Here is a 26,419-nt window from a genome sequence, read left to right as displayed (position 1 = left end):
TGATCATCCACAAAACAGAAAATCGTACAAACAAAAATTTAAGAATTAAGTTGTTGTTGTTGTGAAAATATTATAAAAAACTTTGATAGACCATACTAACATGCTTGTCTTACTTAATCATTAGACCATTATATGCTGTCATACATGTATGTATTACCCTACAAAAAGTAAGACTTGCAGCTCACAAAGAACCTCAATTGAATTTCATGTACCTTTCATGATAAAAACACCCACAAGGTATAAACGCTGCCGACACCACTGATGTTCTTACGCATTGAAACAATTTTCAAATTTCTCAATTGTCCACTTAAATTTATGTTTTTCTCAAACAAAAACAAATTGGAATACTTTACTTTGTTTATTTTTATACTCAGCTGACCAGAGTGCACAGAGTATATTAACTTTGTTCGCATAACGGTAATCCGTAACGGCATAAACTAATCGAAATAGATATAGACTTCTATTTATCAAAATGATCTGGCGAAAAAAGAAATTTATTTAGCCATGTCCGTCCGTCGGTCCGTAAACACGATAACTTGAGTCAATTTTGAGGTATCTTGATGAAATTTGGTATGTAGGTTTCTGGGCACTCATCTCCAATCGCTATTTAAAATGAAAGAAATCGGACTATAACCACGCCCACTTTTTCGATATCGAAAATTTCGAAACTCCGAAAAAGTGCGATAATTCATTACCAAAGACGGATAAAACTTGGTAGGTGGGTTGACCTTATGACGCAGAATAGAAAATTAGTAAAATTTTGGACAATGGTCACCGCCCACTTTTAAAAGACGGTAATTTAAAAGTTTTTTTTTTAGTCATATTACTGAATGTGTGCTAACTAAAAATTAGCAAAATCGGATGACGAACACGCCCACTTAAAAAAAATTTTAAAGTAACATTTTAACAAAAAATTTAATATCTTTACAGTATATAAGTAAATTACGTCAACAGTCAACTCCAGTAATGATATTGTAACGAATTTACTTGCAAATCCTCTTATTTGCAATCCTCTGCTGAGTTCGAATCACTAAACTGTTGAATAAATAACTCCAATATTGAACAATGGAAAAATGGCCTTTATTAAAGTACTTCACAATAACACTTATACTTTGCTACTCGCTGGCTTAATAACCAAACTGATTGATAACTCAAATGAAACTCTACTATTGGCCGCCAGATCGCGTGCTTAATCAAACTGATTGATAGCTCAACTCAAACTGAATTACAGCGCCTTTACATCTGTCGCCTTTTATACTCTTTGATTTTAACATTCGCATTTTCTAGAATCCACGAGCATTGTCCATGAGCTCTCAAACTTCTCAGCTGTAACTACAATTGCACAATTTTATAGTTTTTCTCATTGCATACTTATAGGAGTATCTCAGATATATGCATGTGTTAGTGCATTGACTCTCCGCTGGTCGTATACGTACATGGTACATATATGTAGACGCAGTTATTGTTTCATTTATGTAGATACATAATGATTGAATTATTGATGTGCATTCACGTCACTACTTAGCATCGGCTTAGAGACGGCGGCACTCCTTAATTTTGCTAATATTCGTGACAATATGTTGCCACAAAATACAAAAATAAAAGACAATTTTAAAATGGGCGTGGCTACGCCCTTTTTCCTTTAATCTGCCTAGAATACTTTTAACGCCATAAGTCGAACAAAAATTTATCAATCCTTATGAAATTTGGTAAGGGCAAAGCTTCTATGACGATAACAGTTTTCTGTGAAAAACACGATAACTTGAGCAAAAATCGATATATCTTCACTAAACTTAGTTCACGTACTTATCTGAACTCACTTTATCTTGGTGTTAAAAATGGGCGAAATCCGAATATGACCACGCCTACTTTTTCGCAAAATGCCATAATTCTATAGAAAATACGAAAAAAGAGATGAAACATGGTGATTGGATTAGTTTTTTGAGGCAAAAATGGGTGTGACACCTACCATATTAAGTAGAAGAAAATGAAAAAGTTCTGCAGGGCGAAATCAAAAGCCCTTGGAATCATGGCAGGAATACTGTTCGCGGTTTACATATATAAATAAATTAGCGGTACCCGACAGATGGTGTTCTGGGTCACCCTGGTCCACATTTTGGTCGATATCTCGTAAACGCCTTCACATATACAACTAAGGGCCACTCCCTTTTAAAACCCTCATTAATACCTTTAATTTGATACCCATATCGTACAAAGACATTCTAGAGTCACCCCTGATCCACGTTTATGGCGATTTCTCGAAAAGGCGTCCACCTATTAGAAAATACTCTTTAATACCTTCCATTTGATATCCATGTCATAGAAACACATTCCAGGCTTACCCTAGGTTCATTTTCCTATATGGTGATTTTCCCTTATTTTGTCTCGAAAGCACTCAGCTGAGTATGTAATGTTCGGTTACACCCGAACTTAGCCTTCCTTGCTTGTTTCATTTTCTTTTTTTTTTTTAGATGATTTTTAAGATTATATTGCGAAAAAACTTCAAAACAAAGTCATGGCCGACCTGAAGAGAGAACGGTTATACCCTGTAAGTGTTTAGCCAAATCAATCATAAGGCATAGTGACCAAGTACGAGTTTGATGAGCAAACATGTTGAACACCACTCCAAAACTAGTGCTAAGTATAATTAGCGATAAGTTAACTGTTTAAGGCCCACTTGCAGAACGGCAAGTTATTTTTTTTAGACCAGAGTTAGTTTAAAAAAATTTTCATATTTTTATTTGTTTAACCCCTTATGTCAGGTTAATTCTGAGTTAAAAAGTTAATTTGCCGTTCGGCAAGTGAGCCTTTGCTATTGAAATGAGTAAGGTTGATATTTGTACAATAAGTAGAAACTTCTAGATTTCAGGAAAGGGCACAACGTAAATATTTTGAAACATTTGGCTTTTTCAACAGTAAATTTCCATGTGATTTGTTTACATATTTGCACAGTTAATTTGTGCTATTGAATTGAGAAAGGTTGATATTTGTATAATAAGTAGAAACATCTAGATTTCAAGAAATGGGCACAACGTAAATATTTTGAAACATTTGGCTTTTTCAGCAGTAAATTTCCATGTGATTTGTTTACATATTTGCACAGTTAATTTGTGCTATTGGATTGAGAAGGGTTGATATTTGTACAATAACTACAAAATTCTAGATTTCAGGAAATGGGCACAACGTAAATATATTGAAACATTTGGCTTTTTCAGCAGTAAATTTCCATGTGATTTGTTTACATATTTGCGCACTTAATTTGTGCTATTGAATTGAGAAAGGTTGATATTTGCACAATAAGTAGAAACATCTAGATTTCAAGAAATGGGCACAATGTAAATATATTGAAACATTTAGCTTTTTCAACAGTAAATTTCCATATGATTTGTTTACATATTTGCACAGTTAATTTGTGCTATTGAATTGAGAAGGGTTGATATTTGTACAATAACTAGAAACTTGTAGATTTCAGGAAATGGGCACAAAGTAAATATTTAGAAACATTTGGCTTTTCAACAGTAAATTTCCATGTGATTTGTTTACATATTTGCACACTTAATTTGTGCTATTGAATTGAGAAAGGTTGATATTTGTACAATAAGTAGAAACATCTAGATTTCAAGAAATGGGCACAACGTAAATATATTGAAACATTTGGCTTTTTCAACAGTAAATTTCCATATGATTTGTTTACATATTTGCACAGTTAATTTGTGCTATTGAATTGAGAAGAGTTGATATTTGTACAATAACTAAATACTTCTAGATTTCAGGAAATGGGGACAACGTATATATTTTGAAACATTTGGCTTTTCAACAGTAAATTTCCATGTGATTGTTTACATATTTGCACACTTAATTTGTGCTATTGAATTGAGAAAGGTTGATATTTGTACAATAAGTAGAAACTTCTAGATTTCAAGAAATGGGCACAACGTAAATCTTTTGAAACATTTGGCTTTTTCAACAGTAAATTTCCATGTGATTTGTTTACATATTTGCACAGTTAATTTGTGCTATTGAATTGAGAAAGGTTGATATTTGTATAATAATTAAAAACATCTAGATTTCAAGAAATGGGCACAACGTAAATATTTTGAAACATTTGGCTTTTTCAGTAGTAAATTTCCATATGATTTGTTTACATATTTGCACAGTTAATTTGTGCTATTGAATTGAGAAGGGTTGATATTTGTACAATAACTACAAAATTCTAGATTTCAGGAAATGGGCACAACGTAAATTTATTGAAACATTTGGCTTTTTCAGCAGTAAATTTCCATGTGATTTGTTTACATATTTGCACACTTAATTTGTGCTATTGAATTGAGAAAGGTTGATATTTGTACAATAAGTAGAAACATCTAGATTTCAAGAAATGGCACAACGTAAATATATTGAAACATTTGGCTTTTTCAACAGTAAATTACCATATGATTTGTTTACATATTTGCACAGTTAATTTGTGCTGTTGAATTGAGAAGGGTTGATATTTGTACAATAACTAGAAACTTCTAGATTTCAGGAAATGGGCACAACGTAAATATTTTGAAACATTTGGCTTTTCAACAGTAAATTTCCATGTGATTTGTTTACATATTTGCACACTTAATTTGTGCTATTCAATTGAGAAAGGTTGATATTTGTACAATAAGTAGAAACTTCTAGATTTCAAAAATTGGCACAACGTAAATATTTTGAAACATTTGGCTTTTTCAACAGTAAATTTCCATGTGATTTGTTTACATATTTGCACAGTTAATTTGTGCTATTGAATTGAGAAAGGGTGATATTTGTATAATAAGTAGAAACATCAAGATTTCAAGAAATGGGCACAACGTAAATACTTTGAAACATTTGACTTTTTCAGCAGTAAATTTCCATATGATTTGTTTACATATTTGCACAGTTAATTTGTGCTATTGAATTAAGAAGGGTTGATATTTGTACAATAACTAGAAACTTCTAGATTTCAGGAAATGGGCACAACGTAAATATTTTGAAACATTTGGCTTTTCAACAGTAAATGTCCATGTGATTTGTTTACATATTTGCACACTTGATTTGTGCTATTGACTTGAGAAAGGTTGATATTTGTACAATAAGTAGAAACATCTAGATTTCAAGAAATGGGCACAACGTAAATATATTGAAACATTTGGCCTTTTCAACAGTAAATTTCCATATGATTTGTTCACATATTTGCACAGTTAATTTGTGCTATTGAATTGAGAAGGGTTGATATTTGTACAATAACTAGAAACTTCTAGATTTCAGGAAATGGGCACAACGTAAATATTTTGAAACATTTGGCTTTTCAACAGTAAATGTCCATGTGATTTGTTTACATATTTGCACACTTGATTTGTGCTATTGACTTGAGAAAGGTTGATATTTGTACAATAAGTAGAAACATCTAGATTTCAAGAAATGGGCACAACGTAAATATTTTGAAACATTTGGCTTTTCAACAGTAAATTTCCATGTGATTTGTTTACATATTTGCACACTTAATTTGTGATATTGAATTGAGAAGGGTTGATATTTGTACAATAACTAGAAACTTCTAGATTTCAGGAAATGGGCACAACGTAAATATTTTGAAACATTCGGCTTTTTTAACAGTAAGTTTCGATGTGATTTGTTTACATATTTGCACAGTTTGTGCTATTGAATTGAGAAAGGTTGATATTTGTACAATAAGTAGAAACTTCTAGATTTCAAGAAATGGGCACAACGTAAATATTTTGAAACATTTGGCCTTTTCAACCGTAAATTTCAATGTGATTTGTTTACATATTTGCACAGTTAATTTGTGTTGTTGAATTGAGAAAGGTTGATATTTGTACGATAAGTAGAAACTTCTAGATTTCAAGAAATGGGCACAACGTAAATATTTTGAAACATTTGGCTTTTTCAACCGTAAATTTCCATGATTTGTTTACATATTTGCACAATTAATTTGTGCTATTGAATTGAGAAGGGTTGATATTTGTACAATAACTAGATACTTCTAGATTTCAGGAAATGGGGACAACGTAAATATTTTGAAACATTTGGCTTTTCAACAGTAAATTTCCATGTGATTTGTTTACATATTTGCACACTTAATTTGTGCTATTGAATTGAGAAAGGTTGATATTTGTACAATAAGTAGAAACTTCTAGATTTCAAGAAATGGGCACAACGTAACTCTTTTGAAACATTTGGCTTTTTCAACAGTAAATTTCCATGTGATTTGTTTACATATTTGCACAGTTAATTTGTGCTATTGAATTGAGAAAGGTTGATATTTGTATAATAATTAAAAACATCTAGATTTCAAGAAATGGGCACAACGTAAATATTTTGAAACATTTGGCTTTTTCAGTAGTAAATTTCCATATGATTTGTTTACATATTTGCACAGTTAATTTGTGCTATTGAATTGAGAAGGGTTGATATTTGTACAATAACTACAAAATTCTAGATTTCAGGAAATGGGCACAACGTAAATATATTGAAACATTTGGCTTTTTCAGCAGTAAATTTCCATGTGATTTGTTTACATATTTGCACACTTAATTTGTGCTATTGAATTGAGAAAGGTTGATATTTGTACAATAAGTAGAAACATCTAGATTTCAAGAAATGGGCACAATGTAAATATATTGAAACATTTGGCTTTTTCAACAGTAAATTTCCATATGATTTGTTTACATATTTGCACAGTTAATTTGTGCTATTGAATTGAGAAGGGTTGATATTTGTACAATAACTAGAAACTTGTAGATTGCAGGAAATGGGCACAACGTAAATATTTTGAAACATTTGGCTTTTCAACAGTAAATTTCCATGTGATTTGTTTACATATTTGCACACTTAATTTGTGCTATTGAATTGAGAAGGGTTGATATTTGTACAATAACTAGAAACTTCTAGATTTCAGGAAATGGGCACAACGTAAATATTTTGAAACATTTGGCTTTTCAACAGTAAATTTCCATGTGATTTGTTTACATATTTGCACAGTTAATTTGTGCTATCGAATTGAGAAGGTTCGATATTTGTACAATAACTAGAAACTTGTAGATTTCAGGAAATAGGCACAACGTAAATATTTTGAAACATTTGGCTTTTCAACAGTAAATTTCCATGTGATTTGTTTACATATTTGCACACTTAATTTGTGCTATTGAATTGAGAAGGGCTGATATTTGTACAATAACTAGAAACTTCTAGATTTCAGGAAATGGGCACAACGTAAATATTTTGAAACATTTGGCTTTTCAACAGTAAATTTCCATGTGATTTGTTTACATATTTGCACACTTAATTTGTGCTATTCAATTGAGAAAGGTTGATATTTGTACAATAAGTAGAAACTTCTAGATTTCAAGAAATGGGCACAACGTAAATATTTTGAAACATTTGGATTTTTCAACAGTAAATTTCCATGTGATTTGTTTACATATTTGCACAGTTAATTTGTGCTAATGAATTGAGAAAGGTTGATATTTGTACAATAAGTAGAAACTTCTAGATTTCAGGAAATGGGCATAACGTAAATATTTTGAAACATTTGGCTTTTTTAACAGTAAGTTTCGATGTGATTTGTTTACATATTTGCACAGTTAGTTTGTGCTATTGAATTGAGAAAGGTTGATATTTGTACAATAAGTAGAAACTTCTAGATTTCAAGAAATGGGCACAACGTAAATATTTTGAAACATTTGGCCTTTTCAACCGTAAATTTCAATGTGATTTGTTTACATATTTTCACAGTTAATTTGTGTTGTTGAATTGAGAAAGGTTGATGTTTGTACAATAAGTAGAAACTTCTAGATTTCAAGAAATGGGCACAACGTAAATATTTTGAAACATTTGGCTTTTTCAATCGTAAATTTCCATGATTTGTTTACATATTTGCACAGTTAATTTGTGCTGTTGAATTGAGAAAGGTTGATATTCGTACAACAAGTAGAAACTTCTAGATTTCAAGAAATGGGCACAACGTAAATATTTCGAAACATTTGGCTTTTTCAACAGTAAATTTGCATGTGATTTGTTTACATATTTGCACAGTTAATTTGTGCTATTGAATTGAGAAAGGTTGATATTTGTATAATAAATAGAAACTTCTAGATTTCAAGAAATGGGCACAACGTAAATATTGTCACGGATATTAGCATCCCTAAGCTATACCATCACTAAGGCGATGCTAAGCGATGTTCACGTCAATAATCAAATCATGTATACACATATATAAGGCAGCCGAGAGATGTCACACACAGATGCATTTACTTATACGTCTATGTGTGTGCGAGAGTTGGTAAGTTCTGGAAATAGAAGAGCCTAGATGTATGCTGCGTAAACTATAAAAGCGGCACAAGCGAGTAAAATGAAATTCAGTTTGAGTTGAGCAATCAATCAGTTATTGATTAAGCACGCGATCTGGCGGCCAATAGTAGAGTTTAATTTGAGTTATCAATCAGTTTGGTTATTAAGCCAGCGAGTAGCAAAGTATAAGTGTTATTGTGAAGTACTTCAATAAAGGCCATTTTTCCATTATTCAATATTGGAGTTATTTATTCAACAGTTTAGCGATACGAACTTAGCAGAGGATTGCACATAAGAGGATTTGCAAGCAAAATCGTTACAATTGGTGTCAGAAGAGGAATTGTTGAATAAATTCCAGAGGACAACAAGGACATGGCAAAGTTCAGTGAATTGAAGATCCAGCAACTAAAGAAGGAGTTGGAGAGCCGTGGATTGAATACAAGCGGCGTTAAACTTGAACTTCAGGCACGGCTACGAGAGGCAATGGAAGGAGAAGGAATTGATGTGGAAGAGTATGACTTTCATCTTGATGGCGAGGAAATAACAAAAATCGAAAAAACACCGCAGACAATGGCGAACACAGACTTTAACATGATTTTGGCTGCAATATCTGCTCAAACATCGACAGTGGCATCTCAACTAGAAGAACAGAAAACGTATATGTCATCTCAACTAGAAGAACAGAAGACGTATATGGTATCCCAGATGGAAGCACAAGAAACGCGTATATCCGAAATATCGTCGCAAATGTCATCTCAGCTGGAATCGCAGGAGAACCGTATAACAGCGAAGATTGAAGCACAAGAGGCACGGATATCCGAAATGTCGGCTCAAATTTCAGCACAGATATCATCGCAGATCTCTGCTCAACTGGAAGAGCAAGAAGGACGTATTTCCTCGAAGTTGGAGGCGCAAGATACAAAAATTTTACAGTTTGAAGAAAAAATCGAGGCCGAGGTGGATGCTTTGAGAGGACGTATCGAGCAGTTGCAACTGAATCGCCCAGCAGTTTCAACTAGTAATTCAAAGGTAAAAACACCATCCTTTGACGGTTCTGTTCCTTTCCAGGTCTTTAAGCTACAGTTTGAGAAGACCGCAGCAGTGAACAACTGGAATGTGGAAGATAAAGTTGCCGCACTCTTCGTAGCATTGAAAGGACCAGCTGCCGAAATCTTACAGACTATTCCAGAGTACGAACGGAACAGTTATGACGCACTGATGGCTGCTGTAGAACGGCGATACGGAAGCGAACACAGGAAACAGATATTTCAAATAGAATTGCAAAACCGCTACCAAAAAGCTAACGAGACTTTGCAGGAGTTTGCTTCGGACATTGAAAGATTGGCTCATCTTGCAAATGCGGATGCACCCGTGGAATACACGGAAAGAGTGAAGATTCAGAGCTTTATAAATGGCATAAGGGACGTCGAAACGAAGCGAGCCACATACGCGAACCCAAAGCCAACATTCGCAGAAACGGTGTCACAAGCTCTGATTCAGGAAACGGCGTCGCTTCTGTGTAAGCCAGTTTTCAAAGCACGCCGTGTGGAAGTAGAAAGGCCAGAGTGGGTAGACGCAATATTGGAGGCACTGAAAGGATCGCAAAAGCGAAGTGAAAAAGTTATCAAATGCTTCAAATGCGGGAAGTCCGGTCACATAGCACGTCATTGCGATCTTGGTCTTAATAGTTCCAACAATGTGGGTGGCCGTAAACGCAAAGCTGGAGGAGATGAGCAAGAGCGAGTAAGAGGTAGAGAGCTAGATCCAGCTATTGAATGCCCTGTGATATCTGTGTCGCAAATTGGAAGGAAATCAAGCAGTCTTACCGTCAGAGGGAATGTGGATGGCAAAGAACGAGTACTGACTGTAGATACGGGCGCATCTCATTCCTTGATCCGATCTGACTTGGTCAACAGGAGAGTAAAACCGTTACCTGGAGCAAAGTTGCGTACGGTCACTGGCGAGTATAACCAAGTTCAGGGAGAAGTGATATGTGAAGTATTGATTGGGAAGGTCATGGTTCTACACAAATTTGTTGTGGCGGAGATTGTTGATGAAGTTATATTGGGAGTGGATTTCTTGGTTGACCATGACATCAAGATCGATATGCAGAGAAGGGTGATGTGTTATGAGAACCAAGATGTGCCACTTAACTTTAGTTTGGAAAAAGGGTTCAGCAGTAATCGAGTACTGGTGGAGAAGACTCGACGAAGGCCACGAAATTCAAAGGTAAAGGTTGATGGAACAAATGGGCCAAACAAATCAAAACCGAAGGTACCTGTGAGAGAAACACTGGCATTGAAAAGCCCTAACGGACGTACTGAAACGAAGAAAGAATGCAAGGGTGGTGTCAAGCCAAGGCACGCTACTGTTGTGAAGCGTCGGAACGATATTGATTATGCAAAGGAAATCCGTCCAGCGCAAGCTCTGCGAAGTAGTTCTTCATTGGTCAAGCAACAGAGTGCGAGGGAACGATCCAGGATAATGAGTAGTAAGATGAAACACAGGTACGACAAGGAAAATAATTCGAAAGGTTTCTTGGCGGGAGATTTGGTACTGTTATACAACCCTCACCGGCGGAAAGGTGTTCCATCCAAATTTCGGTGCAGTTGGGAAGGCCCGTACAAGGTTGTGAAGAAGATCAGTGATACCATCTACCGCATACAAAGCATTGAGAAACCACGGAGTAGAAGAGTGGTACATTTGGCGATGCTAGCAGCGTTTAGATCGAGAGATTTGTGTGATCGGGACGATCAGACTTAGGTGGAGGGCAGTGTCACGGATATTAGCATCCCTAAGCTATACCATCACTAAGGCGATGCTAAGCGATGTTCACGTCAATAATCAAATCATGTATACACATATATAAGGCAGCCGAGAGATGTCACACACAGATGCATTTACTTATACGTCTATGTGTGTGCGAGAGACTGTAAACTACAAACTCACATACATCTGAGAGACGCTGAAAAGTAGAAAATTGTAAACAAGTAGAAACTATATGAGAACTATAAACACTCGAAATAGTTGGTAAGTTCTGGAAATAGAAGAGCCTAGATGTATGCTGCGTAAACTATAAAAGCGGCACAAGCGAGTAAAATGAAATTCAGTTTGAGTTGAGCAATCAATCAGTTATTGATTAAGCACGCGATCTGGCGGCCAATAGTAGAGTTTAATTTGAGTTATCAATCAGTTTGGTTATTAAGCCAGCGAGTAGCAAAGTATAAGTGTTATTGTGAAGTACTTCAATAAAGGCCATTTTTCCATTATTCAATATTGGAGTTATTTATTCAACAGTTTAGCGATACGAACTTAGCAGAGGATTGCACATAAGAGGATTTGCAAGCAAAATCGTTACAATATTTTGAAACATTTGGCTTTTTCAACAGTAAATTTCCATGTGATTTGTTTACATATTTGCACAGTTAATTTGTGCTATTGAATTGAGAAAGGTTGATATTTGTACAATAAGTAGAAACTTCTAGATTTCAGGAAATGGACACAATGCAAATATTTTGAAACTTTTGGGTTTTTCAACAGTAAATTTCCATGTGATTTGTTTACATATTTGCACAGTAAATTTGTGCTATTGAATTGAGAAAGGTTGATATTTGTATAATAAATAGAAACTTCTAGATTTCAAGAAATGGGTACAACGTAAATATTTTGAAACATTTGGCTTTTTCAACAGTTAATTTCCATGTGATTTGTTTACATATTTGCACAGTTAATTTGTGCTATTGAATTGAGGAAGGTTGATATTTGTATAATAAGTAGAAATTTCTAGATTTCAGGAAATGGGCATAACGTAAATATTTTGAAGCATATGGATTTTTCAACAGTAAATTTCCATGTGATTTGTTTGGATATTTGCACAGTTAATTTGTGCTGTTGAATTGAGAAAGGTTGATATTTTTATAATAAATAGAAACTTCTAGATTTCAAGAAATGGGTACAACGTAAATATTTTGAAACATTTGGCTTTTTCAACAGTAAATTTCCATGTGATTTGTTTACATATTTGCACAGTAAATTTGTGCTATTGAATTGAGAAAGGTTGATATTTGTATAATAAATAGAAACTTCTAGATTTCAAGAAATGGGTACAACGTAAATATTTTTAAACATTTGGCTTTTTCAACAGTAAATTTCCATGTGATTTGTGTACATATTTGCACAGTTAATTTGTGCTATTGAATTGAGGAAGGTTGATATTTGTATAATAAGTAGAAACTTCTAGATTTCAGGAAATGGGCATAACGTAAATATTTTGAAACATTTGGCTTTTTCAACAGTAAATTTCCATGTGATTTGTTTGGATATTTGCACAGTTAATTTGTGCTGTTAAATTGAGAAAGGTTGATATTTGTACAATAAGTAGAAACTTCTAGATTTCAGGAAATGGGCATAACGTAAATATTTTGAAACAATTCGCCTTAGTTGCTAGCTTTTGTCGCTGCATTTTGCCTGCGCTCTGGGATTCTTTCTCCCAAATCTGGTAAAGAATTCTGGGAACGCTCGCCGAAAAGTTTTTTTCAACGCACTATATTCGCTCTGCTTGAACTGGATCACGAGTATATGCCTATATATCACCCTCGCTGTCGGGTGGGTCGACTACGACTTGCATCCGCTGGACAATTCTCAAAATAGCTTAGTATTGTGAAAGGTCTCTTCCCCTCTCTGGCCGCTCTCTCGCCAAGCTCACTGACTCCATATCTTCTTCTCCCTTGAACCCCCACAATCTCCACACTTTCCTCGCTTTTCAGATCGTATAAACCATTAACTTCTTTCCATGCTTGCGACGCCATTTTCGCTCTATGCTTATTCTGTGAGGCACAGCAGTGTAGTATTCCTTAGTATATTCTACATAGACAAATAAGTCCACTCTTACACCATAGGGTGGCCCGGTATCGGAAGACGCTGTTCAAATATAACCAAATATACCTCCTGGCTGCAAGTTCTCCATTAGGTACGTTCTGAGTAACACCTTTGATTAGCGAGGTTGACATTCTTAGTCACCGATATACACAGATGCAGGCCCGTAAGCCGCTTAGCCACATAGTCGTGCTCTATGAAGTACGGTTAAGCCCTCGCACAATTGAAACGCTTTTGGTGATTTATTTTCTTTCAGGACAATACCTGCCAGGACTGCTGGTTTTCTATTAATATTTATAAGTGGGTGACCAACCACAACTCAAAATTATTTTCTTCGCGAGTCACCTGGAGCCTTGCTCTGTATCGTGATGCAAAATAAAATACGATTCGAAAGCTTTCAAATTCCGCATACTTTTCATTTTCATGTTCTCATTTATCCAACTTTGGATTTCGTTAAATGCTTTTCTTTTAGCTTTCTCCATGTTGTCATAATCCTGGTAAAATTTTGGCGAATTGTCATACATTCGACCTATACACGATTATTTAACGCGCACACGCGAAACCATACAAGGAAATCGAATTAAAATAAACCTAAACGAAAATGTCCTTAATCCATTTAAATTCCAATAAAAACGATTTACTTAAGTGTAAATTGGCAATTTGTTATGCTAAATAACTCAATCGGCGTGCATGTCACATAATTCAATGAAAATTATGGAAACATGCGAATTATTTAAATCGGAAGTTAAGCGTTTATGGCAGTTAATAAATATGTGCTTAAGTAATACACAATGTTGGGAACTTAAGGCAGTATCCGCTTCTTCTCTAACCGTTAGTTGAAAGCTGGCCAATGTTTATTCGTGGCGTGCAAATAGCTCGGCGCTAATTGTTGGGCGTTTAATATTCGTAATACATGCATCAGAGTTTAGTTACCCAGTCAGCACATAAGGTTTGGTTTGGTAAGGTTAAGAGGGCTTGCATTTTGAGCTTTTTGAATTTTTTTTTTTTAGTTTTTCGGTGTTCATTTTTTTCAGATTTCTATTCTTAAAAGCTTTCCTTTTATAAATAAAAAAGTAATAAAATAAATGTAAGGCGCGATAACCTCCGAAGAGATTTTAGGCCCATCTTCTCTTCCAATTTGGTTGTGCTCCTTTTTAATTTTTCCTAGAAATTGACGGGACGGGACCTACTCGTTTTATGCCGACTCCGAACGGCATCTGCAAGGCAGATGAGTTTTAACTGCGAGCTTTTCATGGCAGAAATACACTAGAAGTGCTTTCCAAACACTGCCAAGGGGCGACAGTGGCATAGTGAGGGGGGATGGAGCAAGGGGGGCATATTGCCCCAGGCGATATTAACAAGGCGGTCGCCAAATGGTACGCAAAGCAGAACTTCCTTGATAGTTTGTATGTTTAAGTGATTCTGGAAAAAAATTTCTATACTAAAAAATTCATTCATATATCCAGAACACTTGCGACAGGTTGTGGAATAATTAAAAGCATATATCTTTTTTTCTCATGTTCAACGTCACGATAGGAATTATTAAAACATGTTTTAACAAAAACTGTCAAACGTGAATCCGAAATTCGAGACATTCTCTGTGAAGAAGCAATAGAAAAAGCGAAGTATCCTTGTGAAAAATGGGATATTGATATAGTAAAACTTGAAAGGAGGCGCCGAAAAATTGGCTAGAGATATTGGGCTTTCCGCAGAATGTGAAATTTCTCACGCAATGAAGTGTTCTCGATCGTCTCCAACAAAAATTACGTACAAGACTTAACGACTTAATTACCTTAATTTTATATTTGGATTTCCTTAGAAGTTGGAAATTTGTTAAAAAGGGATAATAACGACGAAATTTTAAGGACTTGGGTGAATTTTATAACACAGATTTCGATGGAACAGAACTTTTTACCGAAATATGTGTATGCAAAATATTACTTCGCAGTAGAAAAGAAATTGATCCTAAAACTCCGTTAGAATTACTTACTTTTATATTATTATTATTATTATTATTATTATTATTATTATTATTATTATATATTTAGGCTTAAAATAAATTTTAAGACTAACAAAAGGAGCACTAGCTGCTATGGCTATCAGCTCTACTTAAAACTAAATACTGTTATTAAGACACTAAATATTTACAACTTAGAGCTTTAAAAATATCCTAATACCTACTATTTACAACTTAAAACTAAATAATTTTTATTTTTTACCATATATGTATACATATTCTTATAATAAGAGTACTTACTTTTATAATCGCGTATAGAGAAGACGTTTTTCCAAACTTGACTATATCTGTATTACTAATGTATATTATTACTAATGTATTATAATCATATTATTATTAAATATGTAATTGAGTCTATTTATAGATGATATCAATATAGGAAGGTAAAACCAGTCTCTCTTCTCGGCGGCCGTAATGATTTCTTAATTTTTAAAAAAAATTTAAAATCTCTCTCAAAAACTTTGTGGAAATGCCAAACCAAAGGATACAAACAAAAATTTTAGTATATATGACTTTACAAATGCCCGATAAAAAATAAATATAAAATATATCGCAGCTCACATATACATTTTCCTATTTATCATCGACAGAACTAGGCGCCGTAGTCTTTCTCCCGTTCGTCCATGTATGATTCTTATTTTTGTTGTACAAATCCCTTGCCTGGGTTAATAGGCTAGAACACTCAAGAAACTTTAAATAAATTCCTCTAGCGGAGGTCCAAGGAATCGAGCAGTTTCAAATTGGTTTTAGCAAAACAAAGTTGCTATTACAGATTTTTGTTCCACATTAAGAAATAATCTCACTACGCCACTGAGAGGGACCCCGCTTAGAAAAATGTTCTAATTGAAAAATCTTTTTCTTCTTATTTTTTATCCTTTTTACTTCTTTTCGTGATTTTTTATTTAATTAATATAAGAGACAATATTTTCGCTAATCAGTGCGACTGGCATACAGCAACCATCAGATTTTCAACTTGGTTTTATGATTTGTCTATTGAGGGGTCTATACATTAACCCAAAGCTGTATAGGTGTAGCATTTGTGTTTGTATACCAAAATCATATCCCTTCTAGGACCCCCGGAAAATAACTTTAAAATTTTCGGTTAGCCTTTTAAAGTTTTAGGCATTAGAAATGCCGTCGGAATACTTATATTCTCCATTTCGAAAACTATATCAATGAAAATATATTTTTCTTATAGGGATCCGAGATTTGCAGTTTTAAGTCCATTTATATTGAGACGATTCGTGACCAAAAAAACGATGGAAATGTTATGATACTGTGACGAATATTAGCATCACTAATTGATCTCACATCCCTAAGGTTATTAAATAAAGGCACAACAACATTAAAGCAAGTTACACAAACACATTAATCATCATTTACCCACATATATTCAAGGCAACAGAGAGATACTCACGCATATGGCTATGCGAGAGACTATAAACTACAAATATACATGTACATATATGGCACGGAGTTTGAGAAGTTTCTAGACCTTAGGGGAAATGGGTGAACGAGGAAACAGAGAATATAAAAGCAGCGAAAGCCAGTAATCAGTTTTGATTTAAGCACGCCATTGGTTGTGAAGTATAAGTAGTCTAATAAAGACCATTTTGCATTATTGAATATTTGAGTTATTTATTCAACTAAATTCGTTACGATATATTACGTACATTTTCACTAATTTTTTTAAAGTTTAAAGTGGTCGGCGCGCCATAGCTCAATTGAGTCAGATTTTGCTTCACACATACTCTTACTCTCCATCGTCAGTCGTTAGCGAGACAGCATCCATAGTACAGGTCTACAAGTAGGATATGTAGAAGGACGCACATACACAGCCACGCTCACCTGATAAAATGCTTGTTCTTGTTCGTTTTTTTTGTGGATGCTATTTGGCACTGTTGTACTTCTTAGGAACAAAAAAAATTTAGTAGTTGCTATCGAAAACTGCTTAAAATTTTTATTGTTATATTACAAAGAAATATACTTATTTACTTTCAAACGAGCACTTAATTACATCTTTCTTTAATATCCATATATTTTGGACAATTTTATTTAACAAATTATGATACTTTATTACCGGGGAAGATTGCTAAAACACGACCAAGACCGTCGGGGGAGGTATTAATAGACGCGTTTTTGCCTCGCTTCCAATAATTCGAATACTTTTCCGCCTTTGTACTATTGATAACAGGACAAAACGCGTATTTTCATTTTTTTTCCGTTTTTATGGACGGGTTATTGCAGTGGACCTCGGTTTCAAACTGTTTTTCGCGGAGAACTTTTGAACGGGTAGAAAAACTTAACTCCCGTGTTTGTATTCTTAATACTGGAATAACTACGCGTCCTCAGATACCCCAATTGAAGACTTTTTTATAATTTTCTGAAGGACCCATATGGGTGCACTTAAAATTTCCTACTAATTTCGTTCAAAAAAATTTACCACCACAGCAACCCATATCTAATATTCCGATCCCTTTTTTGCTTCCCTGTGTCGCTTTCGACGAAGCAACCCCGGTAATTTTGACACTTCGTTCAGTGTCAAAACTCATGTTCCACTGGGTTCCACGCTAGTTTGACACTGACCGAAGTGTCAAACTGCCGTGTGTTAGAAAGGGAAAGAAATTGTTTCCCTCTCATACATATCATACTTGTAAACCTGTACAATGACAGCATCATCAGTGGAGACATGCGAATAAACACTGCGCACGGCTGTCCCAAATATGATAAGGTTCTCTGTGAGAAATATTAAGTACGATGGGATAACGCAACTGGTATAACGGCCTTTCCATATGTAGCTCATCTGCCAAATATGTTTAGATTTGGGTTTTACCTTTTTGGGTATGTTATATTAAATAAATTTTCAATGCAATATGAGGTTTTAAATTATTTTAACAAAAGTTGTAAGAATTTAATTCTGGACTCCTTTTTTCTGCGCCAAAAAAAAAAAATTTTATTTCTGCACTGCTAAAAACTAATATGACATATTTAAAAAACTTGAAGAAATAGTAAAAAAAATTACATGAATGTATTTTTATGTGTCTCCCAGGTTTCGGCAAATGTATTAGTATCGGAATATGATTTTCTAAGTGAGTGAAAGTCCTCTATTTTCGCAATATTTGAGGGACTTGAAAATATTTCAAACTATTTCTGAATCAAAAATTAGATTTTCCAAAATTTTTGGTATAAATGCATCCTCTGCATGTTGTAATTTTAACTTTAGTTTCCTGCTGGGTTGCTCATGCTTTCGCTCTCAGTAATACACTTACATTTTAATTTTTGCCGACCATTAAAATTTAAACAGTATGATGTTCTTGATGTAACTTGTTGGTAAGAAAAATAACCTATAAGCTAGATAAATAATCTGCGAGTTAAATTAGAAGAGGGAGGCTTAGGCTGAACTGGGTGGTCAATAAAGACCTCACTTAGATTTAATTTATTTATAGCATTAAGAGGAATACTTTAAAAGGGACTCTATTTGTGATAAGATAATGCCATTGAATTTCCAATCCGTGGGGTCAAGTTATCGATAACTGATTCATTAGCGAGACTTTTAGGAAAATTTTGTTTGCTGGGATTTATGTACATGAAACTGCTGTTTTTTTTTGCAGCGTTTAATAATCATACACCTTTTCGTTGGCTTTAAGTTCGTAGTTTTGTGGATTCGTTAATAATTTGCATATTGAAATATAGACTCTTGCGTGATTAATGCATACAGCTTGTTTAGGCAGGTGAATTCATAAATTAAAAAAAAAACAAGTAAGGAAGGTTAAGTTCGGGTGTAACCGAACATTACATACTCAGTTGAGAGCTATGGTGACAACATAAGGGAAAATAACCATGTAGGAAAATGAACCGAGGGTAACCCTGGAATGTATTTGTATGACATGTGTATCAAATGAAACGTATTAAAGAGTATTTTATGAGGGAGTGGGCCATAGTTCTATAGGTGGACGCCATTGAGGGATATAGCCATAAAGGTGGATCAGGGTTGACTCTAGAATGCGTTTGTACGATATGGGTATCAAATGAAAGGTGTTAATGAGTATTTTAAAAGGGAGTAATTCTTAGTTCCATAGGTGGATGCCGTTTCGAGATATCGCCACAAAGGTAGACCAGGGGTGACCCTAGAATTTGTTTGTACAATATGGGTATCAAATTAAAGGTATTAATGAGGGTTTTAAACGGGAGTGGTGGTTGTTGTATAGGTGGTCGCCTTTTCGATATATCGCCATAAAGGTGGACCAGGGGTGACTCTAGAACGCGTTTGTACGATATGGGTATCAAATGAAAGGTGTTAATGAGTATTTTAAAAGGGAGTAATCCTTAGTTCCATAGGTGGACGCCGTTTCGAGATATCGCCTTAAAGGTGGACCAGGGGTGACCCTAGAATTTGTTTGTACAATATGGGTATCAAAAGAAAGGTGTTAATGAGTATTTTAAAAGGGAGTAATCCTTAGTTCCATAGGCGGACGCCGTTTCGAGATAACGCCATAAAGGTGGACCAGGGGTGACCCTAGAATTTGTTTGTACAATATGGGCATCAAACGAAAGGTGTTAATGAGTATTTTAAAAGGGAGTGGGCCTTAGTTCTATAGGTGGATGCCGTTTCGAAATATCGCCATAAAGGTGGACAAGGGGTGACTCTAGAATGTGTTTGTACGATATGGGTATCAAATTAAAGGTATTAATAAGGGTTTTAAACGGGAGTGGTGGTTGTTGTATAGGTGGTCGCCTTTTCGATATATCGCCATAAAGGTGGACCAGGGGTGACTCTAGAACGCGTTTGTACGATATGGGTATCAAATGAAAGGTGTTAATGAGTATTTTAAAAGGGAGTAATCCTTAGTTCCATAGGTGGACGCCGTTTCGAGATATCGCCTTAAAGGTGGACCAGGGGTGACCCTAGAATTTGTTTGTACAATATGGGTATCAAAAGAAAGGTGTTAATGAGTATTTTAAAAGGGAGTAATCCTTAGTTCCATAGGCGGACGCCGTTTCGAGATAACGCCATAAAGGTGGACCAGGGGTGACCCTAGAATTTGTTTGTACAATATGGGCATCAAACGAAAGGTGTTAATGAGTATTTTAAAAGGGAGTGGGCCTTAGTTCTATAGGTGGACGCCGTTTCGAAATATCGCCATAAAGGTGGACAGGGGTGACTCTAGAATATGTTTGTACGATATGGGTATCAAATTAAAGGTATTAATGAGGGTTTTGAAAGGGAGTGGTGGTTGTTGTATAGGTGGTCGCATTTTCGAGATATCGCCATAAAGGTGGACCAGGGGTGACCCTAGAATTTTTTTGTACAATATGGGTATCAAAAGAAAGGTGTTAATGAGTATTTTAAAAGGGAGTAATCCTTAGTTCCATAGGTGGACGCCGTTTCGAGATATCGCCATAAAGGTGGGCCAGGGGTGACTCTAGAATTCGTTTGTGCAATATGGGTATCAAACGAAAGGAGTTAATGAGTATTTTAAAAGGGAGTGGGCCTTAGTTCTATAGGTGGACGCCGTTTCGAGATATCGCCATAAAGGTGGAGCAGGGGTGACACTAGAATTTGTTTGTACAATAGGTATCAAAAGAAAGGTGTTAATGAGTATTTTAAAAGGGAGTAATCCTTAGTTCCATAGGTGGACGCCGTTTCGAGATATCGCCATAAAGGTGGAGCAGGGGTGACACTAGAATTTGTTTGTACAATAGGTATCAAAAGAAAGGTGTTAATGAGTATTTTAAAAGGGAGTAATCCTTAGTTCCATAGGTGGACGCCGTTTCGAGATATCGCCATAAAGGTGGAGCAGGGGTGACTCTAGAATGCGTTTGTACAATATGGGTATCAAACGAAAGGTGCTAATGAGTATTTCAAAAGGGCGTGGGGCTTAGTTCTATAGGGGGACGCCTTTCGAGATATCGCCATAAAGGTGGACCAGGGGTGACTCTAGAATGCGTTTGTACAATATGGGTATCAAACGAAAGGTGCTAATGAGTATTTCAAAAGGGCGTGGGGCTTAGTTCTATAGGGGGACGCCTTTCGAGATATCGCCATAAAGGTGGACCAGGGGTGACTCTAGGATGCGTTTGTACAATATGGGTATCAAACGAAAGGTGTTAATGAGTATTTCAAAAGGGCGTGGGGCTTAGTTCTATAGGGGGACGCCTTTTCGATATATCGCCATAAAGGTGGACCAGGGGTGACTCTAGAATGTGTTTGTACGATATGGGTATCAAATGAAAGGTGTTAATGAGTATTTTAAAAGGGCGTGGGGCTTAGTTCTATAGGGGGACGCCTTTCGAGATATCGCCATAAAGGTGGACCAGGGGTAACTCTAGAATGCGTTTGTACAATATGGGTATCAAACGAAAGGTGCTAATGAGTATTTCAAAAGGACGTGGGGCTTAGTTCTATAGGGGGACGCCTTTCGAGATATCGCCATAAAGGTGGACCAGGGGTGACTCTAGAATGCGTTTGTACAATATGGGTATCAAACGAAAGGTGCTAATGAGTATTTCAAAAGGGCGTGGTGCTTAGTTCTATAGGGGGACGCCTTTCGAGATATCGCCATAAAGGTGGACCAGGGGTGACTCTAGAATGCGTTTGTACAATATGGCTATCAAACGAAAGGTGTTAATGAGTATTTCAAAAGGGCGTGGGGCTTAGTTCTATAGGGGGACGCCTTTTCGATATATCGCCATAAAGGTGGACCAGGGGTGACTCTAGAATGTGTTTGTACGATATGGGTATCAAATTAAAGGTATTAATGAGGCTTTTAAAAGGGAGTGGTGGTAGTTGTATATGCGAAGACGTTTTTCAGATATCGACCAAAATGTGGACCAGGGTGACCTAGAACATCATCTGTTGGATACCGCTAATTTATTTATATATATATAATACCACGAACAGTATTCCTGCCAAGATTTCAAGGGTTTTTTATTTCGCCCTGCAGAAGTTTTTCATTTCATTCTACTTAATATGGTAGGTGTCACACCCATTTTACAATTTTTTTTTTCTAAAGTTATATTTTGCGTCAATAAACCAATCCAAATACCGTGTTTCATCCCTTTTTTCGTATTTGGTATAGAATTATGGCATTTTTTTCGTTTTTTGTAATTTTCGATATCGAAAAGGTGGGCGTGGTCATAGTTGGATTTCGGCCACTTTTTTACCAATACAAAGTGAGTTCAGATAAGTACGTGAACTGAGTTTAGTAAAGATATATCGATTTTTGCTCAAGTTATCGAGTTAACGGCCGAGCGGAAGGACAGACGGTCGACTGTGTATAAAAACTGGGCGTGGCTTCAATCGATTTCGCCCTTTTTCACAGAAAATAGTTATCGTCCTAGAATCTAAGCCTCTACCACATTTCACAAGGATTGGTACATTTTTGTTCGACTTATGGCATTAAAAGTATCCTAGACAAATTAAATGAAAAAGGGCGGAGCCACGCCCATTTTGAAATTTTCTTTTATTTTTGTATTTTGTTGCACCATATCATTACTGGAGTTGAATGTTGACATAATTTACTTATATACTGTAAAGATATTAAATTTTTTGTTAAAATTTTACTTTAAAAAAAAATTTTTTTTAAAAGTGGGCGTGGTCCTTCTCCGATTTTGCTAATTTTTATTTAGCGTAAATACAGTAATAGAAGTAACGTTCCTGCCAAATGTCATCATGATGTCTTCAACGACTGCCAAATTACAGCTTGCAAAATTTTTAAATTACCTTCTTTTAAAAGTGGGCGATGCCACGCCCATTGTCCAAAATTTTACTAATTTTCTATTCTGCGTCATAAGTTCAACTCATCTACCAAGTTTCGTCGCTTTAGCTGTCTTTTGTAATGAATTATCGCACTTTTTCGGTTTTTCGAAATTTTCGATATCGAAAAAGTGGGCGTGGTTATAGTCCGCTATCGTTCATTTTAAATAGCAATCTGAGATGAGTGCCCAGGAACCTACATACCAAATTTCACCAAGATACCTCTAAATTTACTCAAGTTATCGTGTTAACGGACGGACGGACGGACATGGCTCAATCAAATTTTTTTTCGATCCTGATTATTTTGATATATGGAAGTCTATATCTATCTCGATTCCTTTATATATGTACAACCAACCGTTATCCAATCAAACTTAATATACTCTGTGAGCTCTGCTCAACTGAGTATAAAAAACAAACTGAAAATAGCGATAAGAAAGTTTTACATAAAATTCGTAAAAGTAATGTATAGTTAAAAGGGAATAAATTCAATGCCACCTGTACTAGAAAAATATGCGTAGCTGGAGGTTGAAACCGTTATTACAAGTTTACAAGTAAGTTACCTAAGAGCTGTAAACACCATGTTATATAGTCTAGATGTCCAACCCTTCTTTTATGTGACTGTCAGGTTAGGGAAGTTAGTTTAGATTGAACTGGCCTGTGGTGAGGACCTCACATAGACCGAATGAGTCCTTAGTGTTACCAGAAGTTTTTTTAACGACCACACTGAAAAACCCTGTCAAAAACGAAACCAAGAACTTTATAATAAAATGGCGCCGTCCTCTTGGTAAATACATGAAGCTTTCTTGCACCTATGTCACTTGTTGCTTCTAGGACCGATAGCTATATATATTAATCCCAATAGCTGAAGTCAGCAGCCTAACAAGCACAGAGTAAGATCGTTTTCTTCTTCAACCCACACTTTTTATGTCTGCTATCACAGATAAGGCTTAATTTAAAAAGCGCCAAGATGCAGTGTTCAGTCAGAATACCCATCATCACCACAATGGGATGCGACGACGACTTAAAAGGAAGCCAGATTCTTGAAATAACGTCGCTCTAAGTCATATCAAACTTCCTTGCTTAAATTATAAAGTAAATACAGTAAAGACACTGCTACATTTTATTAGACTTTTTGAGAGTTTCGACATTGTGGAATGAAAGACCTTTAGTGCCATAATGGGTATTTTACTACTACTGACTGCAAATCGTCTCTTGTTTCGAACACAAAACTATTGACAAACGTATTAGAGATGCATTTAGTCAACTGGTTGATTGAACTGTTTGAGAGTTTTTCGACATACCTGAGTGTTGTTTTTAAACCAAATTTTATGCTTTAATATAGGGTTCGCCAAAATTTAAACTGTGGCGGCGTTGGTATGATTAACAAGTAAAGAAGGCTAAGTTCGGGTGTAACCGAACATTACATACTCAGCTGAGAGCTTTGGAGATAAAATAAGGGAAAATCTACATTTAAGAAAATCAACCTAGGGTAACCCTGGAATGTGATTGTATGACATGGGTATCAAATGGAAGGTATTAAAGAGTATTTTAAAAGTCAGTGGGTCATAGTTCTATAGGTGGACGCCTTTTAGAGATATCGCCATAAAGGTGGACCAGGTGACTCTATAATGTGTTTTTACGATATGGGTATCAAATTAACGGTATTAATGAGGGTTTTAAAAGGTAGTGACCCTCAGTTGTATATGTGAAGGCGTTTTCGAAATATCGACCAAAATGTGGACCAGAGTGACCCTGAAAATCATCTGTCGGGTATCGTTAATTTATTTATATATGTAATACCACGAACAGTATTCCTGCCATGATTCCAAGGGCTTTTGCTTTCGCCCTGCAGAACTTTTTCATTTTCTTCTACTTAATATGGTAGTTGTCACACCCATTTTACAAAGTGTTTTCTAAACTTATATATTTGCGTCAAAAAAAAAAAACAATCCAATCACCATGTTTCATCCCTTTTGTCGTATTTGGTACAGAATTTTGGTATTTTTTTAATTTTTCGCAATTTTCGATATCGAAAAAGTGGGCGTGGTCATATTCGGATTCCGCCCATTTTTAATACCAAGATAAAGTGAGTCCAGATAAGTACGTGAACTAAGTTTAGTAAAGATATATCAATTTTTGCTCAAGTTATCGTGTTAACGGCCGAGTGGAAGGACAGACGGTCGACTGTGTATAAAAACTGGGCGTGGCTTCAACCGATTTCGACCATTTCACAGAGAACTGTTATCGTCATAGAAGCTGTGCGCTTACCAAATTTCACAAGGATTGGTAAATTTTTGTTCAACGACTCGCAAATTACAGCTTGAAAAACTTTTAAATTACCTTCTTTTAAAAGTGGGCGGTGGGACGCCCATTGTCCAAACTTTTACTAATTTTCTATTCTGCATTATAAGGTCAACCCACCTACCAAGTTTCATCGCTTTATCCGTCTTTGGTAATGAATTATCGCACTTTTTCGCTTTTTCGAAATTTCGAATTCGAAAAAGTGGGCGTGGTTATATATATATGGTTCATTTTAAATAGCGATCTGAGATGAGTGCCCATGAACTTACATACCAAATTTCATCCAGATACCTCAAAATTGACTCAAGTTATCGTGTTTACGGGCGGACGAACGGACGGACGGACATGGCTAAATGAATTTTTTTTCGCCCAGATCATTTTGATATATAGAAGTCTATATCTATCTCGATTAGTTTATGCCGTTACAGGGTACCGTTTTGCGAACAAAATTAATATACTCTGTGAGCTCTGTTCAGTTGAGTATTATAAAAACATAGAGGGATTAGTGATTTAGTCGTTGATTGACGAGTAACGAGGAGAGAAGTATGTACGCATGATTGTTAACATTAAAAAAATAGTTCGTAAATATGCTATAACAATATTATTTAGTTGTTTGGTTCTAACAAAATGAGTGTAGAGTGAAAAGTAATTTGTAAATTTGTTTTTTCGTTGTAAAGGACACCGATGATGGCACAATGTTTGTCTCCAAAAATAAATTTACAAAAGAATATAGTTTCATTATCCTACGCTATCATAAGACAATACTTAGCAAGTGCGTTTTGTTAAAATTTAAGAATAACTATTTCATTTGTCATTTGGCTCAAACATACCATTTCTGAAACAAAAATTTCATATGCCATAAATGTCAACTTATCACTCAACAGCTACGTACATGAAATTCCACCAATGCCTATCCATGAATGCATGCCAAATTGTTTTTGTTTTTAAACTCAGCTTAACTATAATTGTCATCGATCAATATTGATTTTTTTTGGCTTGCTTGTACTACGTGCAAATGTAATGTTTTCAAATATATTGTTTTGAAGCTATTGTAGTTTTTTCTTTCGCTTATGCAGAATTCTACATGAAACATTACAGCTCACACAACTCACTCTGCTCTTTAACTAATACATACGAGGGCTGATTCG

General features: G+C 35.4%; 1 protein-coding gene across 8 annotated transcripts in view; it reads left to right on the top strand.

The window, feature by feature from the left end:
• dlg1 (discs large 1) overlaps positions 1 to 26,419 on the top strand; it is a 424,309-nt gene that overhangs the window by 64,905 nt on the left and 332,985 nt on the right. The window lies entirely within an intron of this gene.

This window comes from Eurosta solidaginis, chromosome 4 (genome assembly GCF_040869045.1).
Source record: "Eurosta solidaginis isolate ZX-2024a chromosome 4, ASM4086904v1, whole genome shotgun sequence".
Taxonomy (NCBI): domain Eukaryota; kingdom Metazoa; phylum Arthropoda; class Insecta; order Diptera; family Tephritidae; genus Eurosta; species Eurosta solidaginis.
Note: the sequence above shows the minus strand (reverse complement) of the source record. Positions and strands in the feature narration are given on the sequence as shown.